Below are 18,448 nucleotides of genomic sequence, written 5' to 3'. Positions count from 1 at the left end.
CGCTTTCTGAGAGCCCCCCTCCCCCACAAACAAGCGCTAAAATAACAAGTTTGTTTGTGTGGCCATACTCCGCAGCAAGCATATAAATACTTGAAACTTCCTGGCAGATTAAAACTGTGTGCCCGACCGAGACTCGAACTCGGGGCCTTTGCCTTTCGCGGGCAAGTGCTCTACCATCTGAGCTACCGAAGCACGACTCAGGCTGGAATCTTCGGACTATAACTTCGAATTGACAACCATTTGCTGTGCATAGCCGTCTTGGAATCTGTAACAAAGTTTTCAGCCACTCGCTAACAGCTTGTACACCTTTGTACATCTGCCCCCAGCCCATTTAAAAAAAAAAAAAAAAAAAGTCAGCTCTTTCCCCTCCTCTGGCCACTAACTCCTCATCCCCCCAATTCTATTCAATACCTCCTCAATGTGATCTACCCATCTAATCTTCAGCATTCTTCTGTAGCACCACATTTCGAAAGCTTCTATTCTCTTCTTGTCTAAACTATTTATCGTCCATGCTTCACTTCCATACATGGCTACACTCCATACAAATACTTTCAGCAATGAATTCCTGACACTTAAATCTATACTCGATGTTAACAAATTTCTCTTCTTCAGAAACGATTTCCTTGCCATTGCCAGTCTAGATTTTATATCCTCTCTACTTCGACCGTCATCAGTTATTTTGCTCCCCAAATAGCAAAACTCCTTTACTACTTTAAGTGTCTCATTTCCTAAGCTAATTCCCTGAGCATCACCCGACTTAATTCGACTACATTCCATTATCTTCGTTTTGCTTTTGTTGATGGTCATCTTATATCCTCCTTTCAAGACAGTGTCCATTCCGTTCAACTGTTCTTCCAGGTCCTTTGCTGTGTCATCGGCGAACCTCAAAGTTTTTATTTCTTCTCTATGGATTTTAATTCCTACTCTGAATTTTTCTTTTGTTTCTTTTACTGCTTGCTCAATATACAGATTGAATACCATCGGGGAGAGGCTACAACCCTGTCTCACTCCCTTCCCAACCACTGCTTCCCTTTCATGCCCCTCGACTCTTATAACTGCCATCTGGTTTCCGTACAAAATGTAAATAGCCTTTCGCTCCCTGTATTTTACCGCTGCCACTTTCATAATTTGAAAGAGAGTATTCCAGTCAACATTGTCAAAAGCTTTCTCTGAGTCTACAAATGCTAGAAACGTAGGTTTGCCTTTCCTTAATCTATTTTCTAAGATATGTCGTAGGGTCAGTATTGCCTCACGTGTTCCTACATTTCTATGGGGTCCTGATTTGGATTCTCGTCGTTACGCTACTGGAGCCACTCTTATACGACTAGTGCGAAATTTTTGAATAGACATCATTTTCAGATGTAGAAAGACGCCTACCAACTTTCGTCACACAACTCCCTCATGGTGTTGCGACCTTCTTCCGCCAGTGTATTACTTCCATTGTGAAGACGTTGTCCATTAGAGACCTTCATGCTCGCAATCATGCTTGCTCTTCTTACTGGATGTGACTTGTCCCTTTCTCTACTAAAGTGCGCGACATTTACGACGGCGGCCGAGTTTAGGTTCGTTCTGCGCATCTGACGTCACAAAACACAGTCAGCTAATGAACAGAGAATGACGTTGCCATAGCTCGACTGCAGTGCAGAGCACAGACGAGTGTCTTCAGTCAGTTTTAGAAACGTTCAGTCATAAATGAAGTAACTGAACAAAAGCAATGTCTTGATAGCGGACTTTCTTTTATAGAAAGTTTGGAAAAAGCATTCTTTATACCAATTGCTTCATATCCTATCAATTAAACCAAACAAGCAATAAGCCTCCTAATTCAGGTGATAGCAAAGAAAGGTGTTTGTATCATTCTCACTAACCGCTTTTTCGCAATAAAGAACAGTGGTAATTGTTTATTTCCTATTGTACTTAGACGAAACATGAGTAATTCGTAGTCATTCCAACAGTATTTGTCGGTATTTTGGGTGATATTTTAAAGTCTTCCGGAACTAGTATTGAATGACGAGTTGCGTTAGTGTAATGTTTAAAATGTATGGCTGATAAGCGAAAGGTTCTGAGTCCAAACCTTGTTCGATGCTTAATATTTTCTTTATTTAGAAACAATATTGAAGTGTCTTATTTCACGAATTTTATTCGTTTGAATGTAATTTTTGGAAATTTCCAGTGCCAACTAAAATCGACCATACGGAAAGTATACGCTATGGACTTTTACCTCTGCAAACTCTTCAAAATTTCGTGCAATGGTTTACTACATCTAATGCTGCACAATAGCTGCGTTGAACATCGAAACAAAATTAAGTCACTTATGGGGGGAAGGTATCAGTCAAGAAGATGTGTAAAAATCAAATTTTTGGTCCAAGTAGTTTTTGTGAAATCGAATGATAAAGTGCGTCAAAGCAGTCGAAACACCATGTGTCTGCACAGGCGAGCAGTGCAGTGATGACAAAATCGCGCACAGCGCGGAATGCGGGAAGCACGTCTCTGTAGCAGCGAAAGGGTTAATGCGGCCGTGGTGACTTTACTTCATAAACTGCGCTCTCCCCCCTAAACGTTAAGTTTGCGAACTATACTATACTATGGCGCTGCTTCTCTTGGCGCATACAACTGGCAACGCAGCAATCTCCCGCGTCTGGGCGGGCATGCGCGAGCCGCCAAGATAAAAGAATTGAACTATAGATCTTGAAGTATCTTCATGTATGGTCTTCCAATGAATGGCGCCGCTGCCAGTCTCCTAAAATTACTTGTGTACTACGTGACACTTCCTTATGCATCGATGTTAAGTAACATGTTTTCAATTATGGCGCAACATCTTCTCCATTTAACACTTTTTCAAACAGCCTCTTTAGCTACTCCAACAATTTCGGCGGACCAAACTTCATCAGCTGTGCATGTATTGATACACAGCCTGATGCCTTCTTCATCTTACAGCTCCTCACAGCCTGTTGAATAACTTTTATATCTAAACGTCATGACTCCACCTTCTGCACACATCTATGTGAAACTTCACGCCGATTTCCCTAGAACAAATCCTTCAAATACACTACTGGCCATTAAAATTGCTACACAACGAAGATGACGTGCTACAGACGCTAAAGTTAACCGACAGGAAGAAGATGCTGTGATTTGCAAATGATTAGCTTTTCAGAGCATTCACACAAGGTTGGCGCCGGTGGCGACACCTATAACGTGCTGACATGAAGAAAGTTTCCAACCGATTTCTCATACACAAACAGCAGTTGACCGGCGTTGCCTGGTGAAACGTTGTTGTGATGCCTCGTGTAAGGAGGAGAAATACGTACCATCACGTTTCCGACTTCGATAAAGGTCGGATTGTAGCCTATCGCGATTGCAGTTTATCGTATCGCGACATTGCTGCTCGCGATGGTCGAGATCCAATGACTGTTAGCCGAATATTGAATCGGTGGGTTAAGGAGGGTAATACGGAACACCGTGCTGGATCCCAACGGCCTCGTATTACTAGCAGTCGAGATGACAGGCATCTTATCTGCATGGCTGTAACGGATCGTGCAGCCATGTCTCGATCCCTGAGTCAAGAGATGGGTCGTTTGCAAGACAACAACCATCTGCACGAACAGTTCGACGACGTTTGCAGCACATGGACTATCAGCTCGGAGACCATGGCTGCAGTCGCCCATGACGCTGCATCACAGACAGGAGCGCCTGCGAAAGTGTACTCAACGACGAACCTGGGTGCACGAATGGTAAAACGTCATTTTTTTGGATGAATCCAGGTTCTGTTTACAGCATCATGATGGTCGCATCCGTGTTTGGCGACATCACGGTGAACGCACATTGGAAGCGTGTATTCTTCATGGCCATACTGGCGTATCACCCAGCGTGATTGTATGGGGTGCCATTGGTTACACGTCTCAGTCACCTCTTGTTCGCACTGACGACACTTTGAACAGTGGACGTTGCATTTCAGATTTGTTATGACCCGTGGCTCTACCCTTCATTCGATCCCTGCGAAACCCTACATTTCAGCAGGATAATGCACGAACGCATGTTGCAGGTCATGTATGGGCCTTTTTGGATACAGAAAATGTTCGACTGCTGCCGTGGCCAGCACATATTCCAGATCTCTCACCACTTGAAAACGTCTGGTCAATGGTGGCCGAGCAGCTGGCTCGTCACAATACGCCAGTCACTACTATTGATAAACTGTGGTATCGTGTTGAAGCTGCATGGGCAGCTGTACCTGTACACGCCATCCAAGCTCTGTCTGACTCAATGCCCAGGCGTGTCAAAGCCGTTGTTACGGCCAGAGGTGGTTGTTCTGGGTACTGATTTCTCAGGATCTATGCACACAAATTGTTTGAAAATGTAATCACATGTCAGTTCTAGTATAATGTATTTGTCCAATGAATACCCGTTTATCACCTGCATTTCTTCTTGGTGTAATAATTTTAATGGCCAGTAGTGTACGTTGTCCACTGACAATGACTGATAGTACTATGATGGAAATTATCACTAGCAGACACTCACATTGACTTGATTGTTCTCCATGCCTCACCACTACGAGGCCCATCAATTATCCTCTCTACATACTCACATCTTTCTTCCCACAGCTTGTTTCATCTCTTTAACTCATCTCTTTTTACCTCTCTATTTAGTGTCCTTAATCTATCTCTACTTTGACCGCCATTTACATTCAGGAAAGACAAATACTCTTCTTTTTTCCTTTCAATCATCTCTGCTATTTCTACATCCCACCAAACTGGTCCCATTTTCTTTTCGCTGTCTCCAAATGCTCCTTTCGCTGCTTTATCGATGCTTGTCTGGCCCTTTTCCTATGCTCATATTCCTCTTCAACTGTTCTCTCTGGACTCTCCAACTTATTTGGCAGTCGCTGTTGGTGTAAGTACTTAGTACCACCATCCCATAAACCAATGACTTTCAACCATTTTGAATACTTGACACCTTTCCTAGTAAAAAAATTCTGGCGACCCCTCATACTACGCCAGTGACTTCACAGGCTAATCGACAAATCACCTGCATTGTGCTTGAGAAAATGGAAAGTGTTGTTGATGTGCGGTTTCCACAGAATGACCTGATAGTCAGGGGCTCGTGTTGTTACTCAATAAACATATTCTAAATAATATTTAAAATTGTATTTTTTGTGAAACAAACGCTTTTTAAATGAAACTATACCTATTGATCCTGATGAACTAAAAGTAGGGCGAATTAGAATGTCAGCGGTGTTTGTTGTAGGAATCTAGTGCAAATTTTGAAAAGTTCGCATACTGACACTTGTATAACATCTGCAGCAGCACGCACTAAAGAACAGCACAGATGCATATAATAGTTGTGTGGATTCTGATCAGTAACGAGACAATTGACCGTCACAGGCTGTGTTTAAAACGACCACCGGCAGCGGAAACACACGGCTCCAGTCTAGTGTGGAGCGACTGTTGCACTTGTACCAGCGTATCATCGAGTGTAGTTGGTATGTCCTTGTAGACAGCATCTTTCAGCTTTTGTCACAGAAAAAAGTCTACAGGAGTCTACAAGGACATACCAACTACACTCGATGATACGCAACAACATATTACTGCAGCCTGCTCGCACATCTCTGTTGAAATGCTGGTACATGTGCAACAGTCGCTCCACAACAGACTGGAGCCGTGTGTTTCCGCTGCGGGCGGTCGTTTTAAACACAACCTGTGACGGTCAATTGTCTCGTTACTGATCAGAATCCACACAACTATTATATGCATATGTGCTGTTCTTTAGTGTGTGCTGCTACAGATGTTATACAAGTGTCAGTATGCGAACTTCTCAAAATACGATACCTCGTAAACGACTCGCACTAGATTCCTACAACAAACACCACTGACATTCTAATTCACTCTACTTTTAGTTCGTCAGGATCAACAGGTATTGTTTCCTTTAAAAAGCGTTTGTTTGCAGAAAAATACTATTTTAAATATTGTTAGAATATGTTTATTGGGTAACAACACGAGCCCCTGACTATGAAACCAATCTGTGAAAACCACACATCAACAACACTTTCCATTTCTCATGTCGTGAGGATGAAGTTTCTCTCCGACATCGCTTCAACACGAAATAAGATGCTTCTGAGATACGTATTTCAGAGTAGATTTCTGTTTCCTTTTTTTAAAAAAATATGTAAATAAATAAGTATAAAGAATATCGTAAGAGAGAAAAAAAGACTTAACGAGAATTCGTTATTTTGTTATTGAGTTTAAGTCTTGTTCTATTCACTTTGCATACTATTTTTCACATAATTATATTTACTAAAAAAATTGCGAAGTTTTTCTCATAGTTTTTCGTCCTCATTAGACGATGATGATGAAGGAAAAGATGCACGCTGAAATAATCTTTCGGTTTATTTTCTTCAGCCAGAAAGTAATGTATTTTTTTTTTTTTTTTTTACTTTTTAGCCAGTTTACAGCCATTATTCTTGTAAATGGATATGGCACATCACTAGGATTCAAAAAATCGGCAGACAAGATAGTGGGGGTACAGTTCGTGTAATCGTGGCTAACATTCCTCTGATAGCTCGCCAAATGTCCTTCACTTGAGTGCCCACAAACCTATGTTCTTCGCTGTCTATTACGTCGTAAGTTTCACATGTTGGTGCATCATGCAGATGGATTGCATGAAGAATCACTTTAGTTGCTGCTTTCTTCTTTAAGTAGTTTTCACATTTGTTGGTAGGTGAGGGGTGGAGATATTTTCCCAAATGACCTTCCATTTACAGTGCGGGTATTTTTGTTCAGTCGCATTTCTGCTTTTGCTTCCCACTAATTGCACTTATATTTTCTTAACTTTTCCCACATCCGACGCGCGGACTCTGTCTGAATACAACTGAGTTCGATTAAAAAGTGTTGGTAATATAACTAAGTGCGATTAAAAATTGTTGGAAATTATAGAAGTCATTGGGGGGGGGGCGTGCCCTATATCTACGGGTGTATTGAAGGCAAAGGGAGTAATTTCGTCAAGTACGTGCGATGTGAGACTGGTGGGTGTCTTCTTCCACGGCCTGTGTGTGGAACACACGAATAAAGCTTGTGATTTTCTCCCAACGTCGGTCACATATTCCCCCGTGTTTGGCTGAGAGGGTCAACGTGTCAAACCTTAATATGAAAATGTTACCACGAGTTAGAAAATGACCCAAAGCTGAGAGAATTCTTGCTGTTGTTCTACGTGGTATGGGTAAAACGTGTGCCATATATTTGATGTTAGAGATCATGTACGTACTTGCGGGGGCTGTCATTTGGATGTCGTCGAGTCTTCTCACGCTATGTTCTTTGACGCTGACTCTCACGCTGGCAAGCATTTTGCCTTATATACTGAAGAGCCAAACAAACTGGTATAGGCATGCGGTATTCAACACAGATATATGTAAACAGATACAATACGGCGCTGCGGTTGGCAACGCCTATATAAGGCAACAAGTGTCTGGCGCAGTTGTTTGATCGGTTATTGCTGCTGCAGTGGCCGGTTATCAGGATTTAAGTGAGTTTCAACATGGTGTTACAGTCGGCACACGAGCGATGGGACACAGCATCTCCGAGGTAGCTACGAAGTGGGGATTTTCCCGTACGACCACTTTACGAGTGCACCATGAATGTCAGTAATGCGGTAAAACAGCAAATCTCTGACATCGCTACGGCTGGAAAAAGATCCTGCAAGAACGGGACCAACAACGACCGAAGAGAATCGTTCAACGTGACAGAAGTGCAACCCTTCCGCAAATTTCTGCAGATTTCAATGCTGGACCATTAACAAGTGTCAGCGTGCGAACCATCGAAGGAAACATCATCGATATGGACTTTCGGAGCCGAGGGGCCACTCGTGTACCCTTGAAGACTGCACGACACATAGCTTAACGCCTCGCCTGGGTTCGTCAACACCGACGTTGAACTGTTGATGACTGGGAGCATGTTGCTTGGTCGGACGAGTCTCGTTTCAAATTGTATCGAGTGGATGGACGTGTACGGGTACGGAAACAACCTCATGAATCCATCGACCCAGCATGTTAGCAGGAGATTTTTCGAGCTGATGGAGGCTCTGTAAAGGTGTGGGGCGTGTGCAGCTGCAGTGATGTGGGATCCCTGATACGTCTGGATGCGTCTCGGACAGGTGACACGTATGTAAGCATCTTGTGTAATCAACTGCATCCATTTATATTCATTGAGCATTCCGACGGACTTGGGCAACTTGTAAGGGGTCCGCAGGCCCTTACTACTAAGTTTGCATCAGCACAGGTCGACAGGGCAACTATCGATAGTGTGTTGGGTCGCGAGAGCGAGAGTCAGTTCGGCAGTGTGTGTTGTAGGTTCCCGCGAGGCGGGCAGAGAGCTGTGCAGAAGCCAGCAGTAGTTGATTCATGAATTACCGACAAAGGGAGTGGCCATCGCCGCGGTTTAACCCCTTTGTGTTAGTATTATACGGGAAAGTGAAGAAGTTTAATTACAAGTGTGATCAGTGATATTTATGTGCCGTTATTGAGATTCCGCGTCTACCGCGCCGGCATTATTTGGATTACAGTGATTGTATTTTGCGTGTGACGATTATGAATAACGAAGAAACCTGTGCTGAGATTAGCCGTTATTAACAGTGTATGACGAAGGCAGTGGCTGTCTCTTTCTTTTGGTGTTTTTGATACGAATATAGGTCTTGATTAGTGAAGCTGTGTTTGTTGTTCGTCTTGCCAACAGACAGTTCATTATTACAGCATTTGAGAAGGACAGAATGGAATGTAACAACTCCGAAGCAGTCCAATCCGATTGCCAGCCCCATTAGGTACACGGTCATATTAATTAATACTTATGTGGGCTGCTATTCAGATCCCGAACGAACGGGCTATAATAGAATAAATAAGGGAGTGTTACACCCTTGGCTTACCGTGAAAGGACTAGTGCAATTTTCGGACGAATAGTAAAGAACAATAGGTAATTTTACCGTGCTTAACGCAAGATAATATTTTTTCAATTGGATCGGGACAGAGCATAAACTTTAAAATCGCGACAAAGAACAGTGCATTTTTGAACAATACGAAGTAATAGCACCTTACGATTGTGACTAAACTGTTTTTTCTTGCCATATTAAATAGTAATATAGTGTCAATAAACTGTGTTATAATGTGCAAACGCGTAAATCCGCACGAAAAACTGGACACTAAAGAAAGACACGTGTGAACAGTAAAATAGCAAAACGAGCCAAGAATTCGTCACGAAAGTTTTTAAAGAAGTGTTTAGTGATAGTATTTTGACTGAAATTGCTTTTTGAACAGTGAAAATCGGACAGCTTCGTGTGGACCCATAAACTGTTATGCAGACGACAATTTATTGTGGCGACGCAATTGTTGAGTGACGTCACGCAGACCTGTGTAGCAGCCGCGCCAAAGAGTTTCGCTCTGCGAGGTGATTCCACACGTCATCCCAACTACCTGTGCAAGGAGTAGTTCAAGCACAGACGCACTACACCGAGCGCCGACCGGCATCTAGCGGCCGAACTACAAACTACGCCCGCCTGCAACGCCACGGAGCGGCCGACGGAGAACTACGACGACTCGCCAGGGCAGCGCAACTTCACGCAGCTCCAGCGGCACTACAGCGCCACGCCCACTTCAAACGTCAAAACATCGCGACTCGCGGTAACGTCAGTTGGTGAGTGAAGACGACTGGTTGACATAACATTAAATTGCAGTGTGCAGTCTTCGCGATAAATAAACGTTAGCAAACTGATATTTACATTAGGAAAAGTGCCCAATTACAGTAATTTCCGAAAAATTTGCGAAACATACTTTGAAATATAGCATACTTCTTTATGCATACTGCGTTGTCTAAATGGTAATTATACAGATATGCTTATTGTTTTTGGGGATTTTACATTTATAGATTTTATGAGTGTTGTGATTTATCTTGTTTAGAACATTTTTGCATAAGCAGATAGTTGAAATTATTAGGTTTTGAGGGTTGTTATGTTCAGTACTCATGCATGTTGTATCAATTTTGGGATTAACAGAAAAGACTGCAGGTACTGTTTGATTAGTTTCATGATAATTAGGAGTGTTTTGGGTTACTAGAGGTTATTTTGTATTATTTGCCTGTGCATTAAAAATAAACCAGACATGTCTACTGAAGATAAGCGTGTGTGGGGGGTAGTAGTTGAAAGGAAAGGGATAGGACAGGAAGACAGAGATGATTCAGGAATCAGTGATTATGGAGTGTCATTAGATAGCCCATTAGCACATTCAACTAATTATCCCGAGACACCGGGACAAACGACGAGAAATAAGTGAGTTTCAGAGGGTGGCGATATGTGGTCGGTGTTAGCAGACTTGCTAAAGGAGGTTAAGGCAACTAGAGAAAGGGGAGAAATACTCCAAGAATCGTTAGAGAAGAATTCACAAGAAACAAGAGAATCGTTAGAGAACGGTTTACAAGAAACTAGAGAAGAGGGAAGAATATCCCGAGAATCAGTAGAGAAAAGTTTACAAGAAGCTAGAGAAAGGGAAGAAATATTCCGCAAATCATTAAAGGAAGATTTACAAGAAACTAACGCATCATTAGAGAAAGGTTTACAAGAGATCAAAACATCACAAATGAAGATGGAATGTAATTTGAAGAAGGAAATGCAGGAGTTACAAGAACGACTGAAGATGGACATCGACGAGAGAGAGAGGAAGCTACAGAAGAACATAGACCAAATCCAGGAAGACGTGGAGAAGGTGGAAGGAAAGTTAACAAAAAAGATAGAAGACGATATTGAGGAAACGAAAGCCGATTTGGGAGAAAGAATCAACGAAGTGGAAACAAATTGCAATCATCGAATCGCCGAGGTGACGCAGATGCAGAAACAATGCAATGATGCAGTTAAGGGGATAGGAGATAGGCAAAACCAACTGGCTGTCAATCTGAGAAATGCTATAGCCGTGCAACGAGAAGAGGATAACAAGAGGGTGGAAATGGAGGTGAGACAATTACAACAGGGAGTACAGCAATTGGAGAGCAAGACAGAAGAAATTGATAGACGAATTAGCAATGCCACTTTAACCGTTGGGGGAGATAAGGTCGTTACCTTGATGAGCAATGATAATCGGTACGTCCAGAATAATACAGGGCAGAAATTTAGACCGAAAGGAGGGTTGCACCCAATGATATTTATGAAATGGCTAAAAGGAGTTTTCCCAGCACATCTTAAGGACTCAGACAAGATTCAATTTGCAATAGATAGAATGGAAGGTGAGGCCTTCACTTGGGGAGTCAGGAAGAAAGATGGGACTACTAGTTATGATCAGTTTGAAGAGGAATTCTTGAAGAAATACTGGTCCAAAAGTCATCAGTGTGCAGCAATTGAGGACCTACTCCACCGCAAGTCACTTAGTACATGGAGAGGAACGTTGAGAGAATTTGCCGAACATTTGTGGGAATTGAACGAGACCTTGGAACAACCCCTGAGTGATGACGTAATGGTATCTGCGATAAAAAGAAGATTGAATCAGAGAACGCAAGAAACCGTATCTGGGAGCCTAATTAAAGATAGGGAGGCCTTGATGGAGATACTGGAGCAGTTGGAATCTGTTCGATCACAGGAACACAATCAAGCTAATGATCAAAACAGAGAGGGAAGTAATGACCCAAGGAATCATTTTAATCATTCATCTGATTATAGAGGAAGAGGTGGAGGAACCGAAAAACTGAATGACACTCCAGGTGAGGTCCGGTCAAGAATGAGGGCTACAAGGACCCGAACAAACCTGCGAAGATGTATTTAGGACATTTAGTTATAAAATGGACATTTGAAAAGGGGAAATGTTTAGTTACATTGTGTTTTCTGATGTATTATAATTAGAATTGCATATTTCATATCGACGATTATCTAAGAATGAGTATAAAACCTGTAATAACTAATTTGTAGTATAGTAATTCATATGTCATGTGTTTAGGTAATAATTTTTGAGTGTAGGCTGTGTGTTTCATTCAATATTGGACTAGAGAGGACTATTGCTGGTTGATATAAAAATTGTAATTTGGACAATGCATTGTTTATGTGATGTATAACCCTTTGTAAGAATTATTGTGGAGGCAGCCCACTACCGGAGTCGAGGGGTTATTTAGTGAATTGTACTTCCATTAATTATTTGTACAGTGTGTTTTGTTCAAATGTAGCAATGTTTAATTCCCTTGCCGATTCTTTTTCGCCTGCAGCTCTAAAGAAGTTTTCGAGGGTGGGGATGTAAGGGGTCCGCAGGCCCTTACTACTAAGTTTGCATCAGCACAGGTCGACAGGGCAACTATCGATAGTGTGTTGGGTCGCGAGAGCGAGAGTCAGTTCGGCAGTGTGTGTTGTAGGTTCCCGCGAGGCGGGCAGAGAGCTGTGCAGAAGCCAGCAGTAGTTGATTCATGAATTACCGACAAAGGGAGTGGCCATCGCCGCGGTTTAACCCCTTTGTGTTAGTATTATACGGGAAAGTGAAGAAGTTTAATTACAAGTGTGATCAGTGATATTTATGTGCCGTTATTGAGATTCCGCGTCTACCGCGCCGGCATTATTTGGATTACAGTGATTGTATTTTGCGTGTGACGATTATGAATAACGAAGAAACCTGTGCTGAGATTAGCCGTTATTAACAGTGTATGACGAAGGCAGTGGCTGTCTCTTTCTTTTGGTGTTTTTGATACGAATATAGGTCTCGATTAGTGAAGCTGTGTTTGTTGTTCTTCTTGCCAACAGACAGTTCATTATTACAGCATTTGAGAAGGACAGAATGGAATGTAACAACTCCGAAGCAGTCCAATCCGATTGCCAGCCCCATTAGGTACACGGTCATATTAATTAATACTTATGTGGGCTGCTATTCAGATCCCGAACGAACGGGCTATAATAGAATAAATAAGGGAGTGTTACAAACTCCAGCAGGACAATGCGACACCGCACACGTCGAGAATTGTTACAGAGTGGCTCGAGGAACACTCTTCTGAGTTTAAACACTTCCGCTGGCCACCAAACTCCCCAGACATGAACATTATTGAGTATATCTGGGATGCGTTGCAAGGTGCTCTTCAGAAGAGATATCCACCCGTCGTACTCTTACGGATTTATGGACAGCCCAGCAGGATTCATGGAGTCAGTTCGCTCCAGCACTACTTCAGACATTAGTCGCGCCTATGCCACGTCGTGTTGCGGCACTTCTGCGCGCTCGCGGGGGCCCTACACGATATCAGACAGCTATACCAGTTTCTATGGGTCTTCAGTGTATTAGACCTGTAGTCGATACCCAGGATTTGCATATGGGTGACCCACGTTGAGGTTTCCCCTGTTTTGCGAAGATATTCCATGTCCCACATTCATGATGCGGGATTTAGTTTTGCTTAGCTTCCTACTTGATGGATGGTCGTATTTGCTGATGACTTGCAATGCCTTCTCCAAGTCACTTTCACCGGTGATCACGGAACGGTTACCTCATGCACTATCATTTTTAGTCTGTGGGACAGAGTACCCCCATAAGAAGAATAATCGGTCTCACGTTTTTCATTCACACGCTGTGTGGGTGTTTCGGAACTAGCGCCACAATTCCTTCAAACATTCCTTTGAGATCAGAATTCATTAATTCATTACAAACTAAGATACTTAGATTTCGTTTGCTCCTGGAAAACCTGATATAATTCTGCTGGAAGGCCGTCTTGCCCTGGGGCTTTTTTTTTTTTTTTTGTGACTCTGTGTAATTGAAGTTACCAGATCATTATCGTCAATCTCATCTAGAAGACTCCGAGGTGCTGCAGTGCTAAGTCTGACATGAACATTTTGTAACAGGTCTTCTTGTGCTTTGCAATTAACAGCACTGCCCGACATCTAGGCTAGCAAAATGGCCATAGATTTGCTTTTAAATAACGTTCTGGGTTGTCAGAACTGTACCGTCGGTCCTTTTAAGTTCCGTGGTAGTTCTTCCACGTCTTCGATTCGGTTCCCGTATGGTATGATTATGGATGCTTCTTCACCACAACCAGCACCCTGCGTTCTCATATGTATTTGGAATCATTGTATCTGTTTACTTCTCTGAGCCAAAATTTTGGATTTGATTCCTTTGGTCGCAACATAATTTCCAACGACAGAGGCGTACACTTTGTATAGGTCCCGCAGGCACTGCAAATAAAACTCGGCTGTTTTTCTGTGCCAGAAACTTTTCTCCCGCGAACAGCCGATCATTTTCCTCAGTCGCGGATTCGCTCATTTTAGCCACCAGATCAGGGAAGAATTGTAGGATGTGAACTTCCTTTCGCATTCCTGCCAAGTTTTGTGGAAACGCTCGTCGCATTCGGCATCTTGCAAGTGTGGACCGTTTAGCTTCCAATAACTTCCAGCGCTGTAGGTGCCCTTTTTCTCCGTCTTAATTCTGCATATAAATGCAGCGTCGTCAGACTTCTGTGTGCAGTATATTAGTCTTTAAGCTGATAGATACGTATACCCTACCAAAGCGACTTGCCGGGCAATCAGTAATGAACGTAAAAGCAGGCATGTCACCGTCTTTGTGTTCCCACGTGTCAGTTAAATGGAACTCTTCAATTATGCCTTTTAATTCAGCAAACGAGTTAAAATTAGGGACTTGATCTTTGGGACACAGGACACAGTTAAAAATCTTCCGCTGAAATGATATTATCATAATGAACTCCAAAGAGAGGGAAAATTTTATGTATAAAAAACTATGCTTGGTTGCGTCGTTAGCTGCTACATCGAGCTTGTATACACTGGAGAGCCAAAGAAACTGGGACACCTGCCTAATATCATATAGGGCGCCCGCGAGCACGCACAAGTGTCGCAACACCACGTAGCATGGACTCGAGTAATGTCTGAAGCAGTGCTGAAGGGAACTGCAAGGCTGTCCATAAATCCATACGAGTACGAGGGGGTGGAGATCTCTTTTGAACATCACATTGCAAGGTATCCCAGATATGCTCAATAATGTCCATGTCTGGTGAGTTTGTTGGCCATCGGAAATGTTTAAACTCATAAGTGTGTTCCTGGAGCCATTCTGTAACAATTATGCTGAAATTGTCCAAGTCCGTAAGAATGCACAATGAACATGAATGGATGTAGGTGATCAGGCAGGATACGTGTCAGCTGTCAGAGTCGTATCTAGACGCATCAGGAGTCCCGTATCACTCCAACTGCACACTCCCGACACCGTTACTGAACCTCCACCAGCTTGAACAGTCCTCTGCTGACATGCAGGGTCCATGGATTCATGAGTTTCAGTCCATACCACTATACCTCAGTCGGTTCGACACAATTTGAGAGGAGACTCGTCCGACCAGGCAACATGTTTCCAGTCGTCAAGAGTCCAATGTCGGTGTTGACGGACCGAGGCGACGCGTAAAGCTTTTTGTCGTGCATTCGTGAAGGGTACACGAGTGAGCCTTCGGCTTCAAAAGCCCATATCGATGATGTTTCGTTGAATGGATCGAACGCTGACGCTTGGTGATGGCCCAGCATTGAAATCTGCAGAAATATGCGGAAGGGTTGCGATGTTGACCGTCAAACACAAGCATCCCATTGCTAGCACTGTTCACATTATTTTGGCTGTCTCCTGTAGAAACCAACGAAATCATCACAACCTACGATGGTCACTCCAAAAGAAATGCACACTATTTTTTTAAAAAAATCCATCTTTTATTCTACATGTTTGAAAGTTTTACAGTGTGTGTATACATCCTTTAGGAACAATATTTTCATTTCTCTACATAATTTCCATCCCTCTCAACTGCCTTACGCCATCTTGGAACCAGCGCCTGTATAGCCGCACAGCAAAATTCTGCACCAACCTGTTGGAGCCACTGTTTGGCAGCGTGCACAAGGGAGTCACCATCTTCAAACCTTGTTCCACGAAGAGAGTCCTTCAGTTTCCCAAAGAGATGATAGTCACATGGAGCCAGGTCAGGATTGTAAGGCGGGTGTTTCAGTGTTGTCCATCCGAGTTTTGTGATCGCTTCCACGGTTTTTTGACTGTCATGTGGTCGTGCATTGTCGTGCAACAGCAAAACATCCTGCTTTTGCCTGTGTGGTCGAATTCGACTCAGTCCATCTTGAAGTTTCTTCAGTGTCGTCACATATGCATCAGAATTTATGGTGGCTCATCTTGTCGTGATGTCCACAAGCAAGAGTCCTTCGGAATCGAAAGACACCGTAGCCATAACTTTTCAAGCAGAAGGTGTGGTTTTGAATTTTGTTTTCTTGAGTGAATTTGCATGATGCCACTCCACTGATTGCCTCTTCGTCTCTGGTGAAAAATGATGGAGCCATATTTCATCACCTGTCACAATCCTTCCAAGAAATTCATCTCCACCATTCTCGTACTGTTCCAAAAGTTCGCTGCATACCGTTTTTCTTGTTTCTTTGTGATCCACTGTCAACATCCTGGGAACCCACCTGGCACAACCCTTTTTTAATGCCAACACTTTCAGTATTCTGCATACACTTCCTTCCCCTATCCCAACGTAGTGTGACAATTCGTTCACTGTGATGCGTCTGTCAGCAGTCACAATTCGTTAACTCTCTGCACATTGTCTGGAGTGTGTGCAGTACGAGGCCTGCCGCTACGAGGACAATCCTCAATATTGCCGTGCCCGCTTTCATCACGTAACCTGCTTGCCCACCGACTAACTGTACTGCGATCGACAGCGGAATCTCCGTACACCTTTTTCAACCTCTTATGGATGTTTCCCACTGTATCGTTTTGACAGCAAGGAATTCTGTGACAGCACGTTGCTTCTGACGAACGTTAAGTGTAGCAGCCATCTTGAAGAGAAGACATGCTGTTACAGCGCCACTCACGAGAACAGGTTGAACTAAGTTCGAAAACAAGCGGTAAGGCTGTATCTACAGACTGTAAAACTTTCACACATGCAGAATGAAAACTGTATTTTTGCAAAAATAGTGTGCATTTCTTTTGGAGTGACCCTCGTATAATCGCAGATTCTCCAAAAACAGATTCAAATTCATAACAGTTCGGTTTAACATAGTTCCGATCGAAGGTGAGCTTCAAGCTGTCTGCTCTATTAAGTTCACTCATACTTGCGTCTTCCTGTATTCTCGAAAACACGAGCGCTATTGCAGAAAGCCGAAATAAGCGGTCAGACTTACCGCAGGCTAGCGAGACGGCAGCAGCTCGCAGCAGAGGTAGCCGGTGAAAGCAGACTATGAAATAATAATGAAATCCAATGATAATTAAATAGACACTCTAGCTGCAAGCAGGCGTTGATACACTTCATTGGGGACATGTTGAAAATGTGTGCCCCGACCGGGACTCGAACCCAGGATCTCCTGCTTACATGGCAAAAGCTCTATCCATCTGAGCCACCGCGGGCACAGAGGATAGTGCGACTGCAGGCACTTATCCCTTGCACGCTCCCCGTGAGATCCACATTCCCAACATGTCCACAACACTACATTCGAAGTGCGCCTAATAGATGTTTTCCCGTCATATATAGTTAAAAATATGGGTCCCCGGCCTTTGACCTTCTTGTGCGAACGCACACGCTATGCCCGAACTCGTACGGGACTTGGTAGATTAATCTGCCACGAGTACTGAGTATGATGGGCAAACATCTATTAGGCGCACTACGAATGTAGTGTCGCGGACATGTTGGGAATGTGGATCTCACGGGGAGCGTGCAAGGGATAACTCCCTGCAGACGCGCTATCCTCTGTGCCCGCGGTGGCTCAGATGGATAGAGCGTCTGCCATGTAAGCAGGAGATCCCGGGTTCGCGTCCCGGTCGGGGCACACATTTTCAACATGTCCCCAATGAAGTGTATCAACGCCTGCTTGCAGCTAGGGTGTCTATTTAATTATCATTTCATTCCTAGCAAAGCTGCATGGTCATTGACGGTAACTGTTCTTTCGGGAACAGATACTACCGTCATATATAGTTAATAATGAAATCCAGCTGCTTACTGGCGCTGATATATCAACGGAGACAATTGAAAAATTGTACCCCGACCAGGATTCGAACCCGGGATCTTCTGCTTACATGGCGGACGCTCTGGCCAATGGGGACACAGATGATATGCGACTGCAGGGACTTTTCTCTGCCACACTCCTCGTGAGGCCCACATTTCCAACTCATTGTCCACATACTACGTTTGTAGTGCCCCTGCCCACTATACTCATTTCTCGGGGCAGTGTATGTTCCGAATCCCGTAAGAATTTGAGCAGTGGGAGTGCATCCGCACTGAAGACGACCGTTGGCCGGTAAGCCTCATCTACATGAATCTTCATGTAGGAAGCAGACTACGCTACCCGAGGACGACTCACGGCCAGGCCCAACTTCCACATGTCTCAACCATGCTTCCACAACCCGTACTCGTACGCCCATTACGTATATTCCAGTACAAAGGAGACATTTTACTTCTCCACGAGACTCAGAGGGTCATAGACACGGGTTCCCAGG

Source organism: Schistocerca nitens, chromosome 10 (genome assembly GCF_023898315.1).
Source record: "Schistocerca nitens isolate TAMUIC-IGC-003100 chromosome 10, iqSchNite1.1, whole genome shotgun sequence".
NCBI classification, from domain to species: domain Eukaryota; kingdom Metazoa; phylum Arthropoda; class Insecta; order Orthoptera; family Acrididae; genus Schistocerca; species Schistocerca nitens.
Note: the sequence above shows the minus strand (reverse complement) of the source record.